The following is a 4,160-nucleotide window of genomic DNA, read 5'->3' as shown; positions in this document are numbered from 1 at the left end:
TGATACTTGTTGATTGCCTAACCAGCAGCTATGCCACATTTCTCCCTTCCTAACAGGACTCACTCCTATCCCACTATGTCTCAGCCATGCTTTTTGGGTGAAATTATCCTTTCTTCTAGCTCCGGTGGTGAGTCATAATTGGCCTAAATCTACTATTTGACCGAATAATTGGTTCAAGGATGGGTTGTAACCAAAACTCAGCTCTAAGATAATCAGTACAAGACAGCATCCTTTTCAGTTGACTAGTGATTAGTTGATAAGTAAATGGAGGGGAGGAGGTGGGCACCCAACCTAAGTTGATCCAATCAGAGAAAATGCAGGACATTGGTTGCAGTGGTTGAGAGAAAGAAAGTGTTCTCTCTTTAGCTGGACCTAAAGGGAAAGTATATAGCCTCAGGCACTCCTGGGAAGCTCTCCCAGAACCACCAGTGATGACACCATGGGTGACATCATAGACAAACAAAGAATTCAGCCATTGAATGTTTCATTTACTTATTATCATGTGAACTGGTTTTAGTTGGGTTTTCTGTTAGTTTGAAACTGAAAATATTTTAACTGATACATGTGTTAATTTGTACTAAATGCAACCAGCTCTTAGTGGGGTGATTGTTTGCCTCCAGGTGCCCCTATGATGAACAGAATGCTGCTTTTCCAAGAACAGGGCTTTGAGCAGTGGTTCCCAAATTTGTCTGCACACTGGAATCACCCAGAAACTTCCAAAAATGTTGATGCTTGTGTCTCACCTTCATATATTGTGATTTAATTGTTTCAGGTATGATCAGGGCTTTGTGTGACTGCCGGTCTTACTTGCCTTATTTTGGTAGTAAGAGGGCAGGTAGCAGCTGGACAGGGGAAGTGGAAGATTTCAATTTAAGAAATCTGTAAGGGGAAGTAGATTTGGCTCAACTGATAGAGTGTCTGCTTACCAAATAGGAGGTCCAGGGTTCAAACCCAGGGCCTCCTGACCCGTGTGGTGAGCTGGCCCATGCACAGCACTGATGCGTGCAAGGAGTGCTGTGCCACACAGGAGTGTCCCCTGTGTAGGGGAACCCCATGTGCAAGGAGTGTACCCCTCAAGGAGATCCGCCCTGTGCGGAAAAATGTGTAGACTGCCCAGGAGTGGCACTGCACACACAGAGAGCTGACACTGCAAGATGATGCAACAAAAAGAGACACAAATTCCTGGTGCCGCTGACAAGAATGCAGGCGGACACAGAAGAACACTTAGCGAATGGACACAGAGAGCAGACAATGGGGGTGGGGGTGAAAGGGAGAGAAATAAATAAAAAATATATCTTAAAAAAAAAAAGAAATCAGTAAGTAAATTTCAAACGCTTAAATTTTAATGTTACCATGCACAGGATACTTCCTCTCCTAGTTATGACTTCTCGGACTCTGGGATAAGAAAAAGAAGAAAAGATCCCAATTTATAGAATCTTAGGGGATTTTATTGACCTTATCCAGGACACCACACTAGTGAATGACACAATTTTCTGAGCTAATTTCCAAGGAACAAATATTCACAAAAGGTTTATAGGTCCCAATATGGCAATATTTCTTCCAATCTCTTCTCTGTTCTTTATCCCTTCCCTTGTTACCATGATAGCTCACATAGGCATTCCCCAAGAAAGCCATAGGGGACTCTTGGGTGTTTTGCCACATCTCCTTTTAAAGATATTTCATGGAATGGTTCATATTCCAGAATTTCCTGGGATGAATGAATTAAAATTTCTCAAGCTCCCAAATTATACTAGACAGATTGGGGTAAGAGGCATACCCTATTAGTGAGTCATTAACCCCTGAAGGGCATAGAAAATGAAAGATGTATCAGAGGTATCCGAAAACAATGATCAGCTGCAAGAAAAGAAAGAAAAGGAAACCTTCTATGCAGAAATAGAGCCACTTAACTTTGGGCAAGGAATATTAAAGGCCTCATTCAGATCTCAAGAAAAGGAGAAAGAGCCCAAAGTTTTCTGCCTGAGTTCACTCTAATTTTATCTTCATATTGGGCTTTAATGTGATTAATATAAAGCCTCTGTAGCATTATGCCTCTGCAACCTTAACTCACTCATATTCCTTAACATTTCATTGGAAAGAAGTGTGCCTAGGCTTTTACCTTGTACTTTCCTCTCCTCTGCAGCTACATGATGTATTAGTCAGCTATTGCTGCTTAACAAAACAACTTCAAAACTCATTGGCCTACAACAATAAGCTGTTGTATTGTTATTGTAATAATAACAATAAGTTATTAACTTTCTGATATAGCTGATAATTGGCTAAGGTGGCTCTACTTCATACTTTGGGCGTGAGTTTCAATTGTGGTGGCTCTGTTCCATATGTCTTTCAATCTTATGCTATGAGGGACTGTCCTCACGGTGATGACAGAAACACAAGTAGGAAAAGCAGAAACATTGCCATTTATTTCAAAGTTTGGAACAGATACACTCTTACTTACTTCCACATTCCACTGGTCAAAGCAAGTCATATGGACAAGCCCAACATCAATGAAGCAGAAAAGTTTACTCCACCCAAAGGTATGAAATTCAGAGTCACACAGCAAAGAGCAGGGATTCAAGAAGAGGTAAAGAATGGGAACAACAATGTAGTCTTCAACATATGAAGTAGTCCAGACTCTAAAGCAGGGGTTGGCAATCTTTTTCTGTAAAGAGATAGATAGGTACTATTTTAGGGTCCATGGGTCATATGGTCTCTGTGAAAACCATTCATCTCTGCCACTGAAGTGCAAAATCAGCCATAGACAGTTCATAAATCAGTGGGCATGGCTGTATTCCAATTAAACTTTACTGGCTTTGACATTAGAATTTCATACAATTTTTATGTCATAAAAATATTATTCTTTTGAATTTTTTTTGAACCATTTAGAAGTGTAAAAACCATTCTTGATTCAAAGGCTATACAAAAGCAGGCAGCAGGCTGGATGTGGCCCACAGGCCAGTTTGCCCACCCCTGCCCTAAAGAATGGCATACCAGCCCCTCCATGGCCTGCTATGTCCAAACTCTTGTCTTCCATCTAACACCTTAACCACACTGAAACATGGCTTCCCAAAGAACCCATTCTATCTAATGACACCTTCCCTTGCATTTGCTCCTTCCTTCACCCAGAATTCCCTGCCCCTCTCCCTTGCCTGGTCACCAAACTCCTAGTCCTCCTTCTGTTTCATTGAGGGTTTTCACATCCTTAAAACTTTCTCTGATTCCCTGAGCAGAGTAGTCCATCCTCTTAGCTCCAAGGTCATTATATGCATGTGGTAGCCTGGGTAGGTGAACTCTTGTAGCATATGAGACTAAAATTTAAAAGAATGAGCTCAATAAATGTTTGTTTCTCACACAGGTAATGGGGCCATTGGATCAGGTGAGCATTAGAGCAAATCATATCTGTTCTGTTGTCAAATGGAGAAAGAGAGCAAGGACTGTGAGAGGAAAGGTTATATGGGTCAGGCGTGGAGCACATCACTTCTGCTCACACTCCATTGGTGAGAACCCCACCCTGTGGCTGCACATAATAACAAAGAAACCTGGAAATAAGGTTGAGGGAATGAATGAATGAATTGTGAGTATAGGAAAAGTCCACTCATTTAGAACCGAGCACACATTGCTCTCAGTAGATGATTACTACATTAGTCTCAATTGAATTTGTTGAAAAGCAAACAGGACTGAGTTGTAACCAGCTACATTGAATTTTGTTTCCCCTTTCCCCTTTGTGTTTTGAGAGCTAACAGAACTAAGCCCCATCCCTTAGTTTAGTCCGTGGCCCAAATAACAACCATGACTTGCAAAGGTTACAATTTATTATTAACCTGCCCTGTTGTGAATATGCAACCAGCTATTTACTCAGAAGGAGCAAACTAACCCAGACGAAGATCCTATTTTCCAAAACCACATATCCCCTCTAACACTCCAAAAATAACACCTCATACCACCCTCCAACTAAGGTCCTACTGGTCCTTGGCACTAACCCCTTACCCTTATCCCTTCCTCTCGACCCTCGCAAACTTGTATAAATACCAGTTGCTAAAGTTCTCAAAAGCAGACTGAAGCCTCTGTCTTCAGACCCCTTCCTGTTGGATTTTCTCAATAAATCCTTGCCTACAATTGCTGGTCTCTGTGTCCCAATTGTCTCACACCGTAACCCCAACAAG

Source organism: Dasypus novemcinctus, chromosome X (genome assembly GCF_030445035.2).
Source record: "Dasypus novemcinctus isolate mDasNov1 chromosome X, mDasNov1.1.hap2, whole genome shotgun sequence".
Classification (NCBI taxonomy): domain Eukaryota; kingdom Metazoa; phylum Chordata; class Mammalia; order Cingulata; family Dasypodidae; genus Dasypus; species Dasypus novemcinctus.
The sequence above is the reverse complement of the archived record's forward strand: the minus strand, read 5'-3'. Positions refer to the sequence as shown.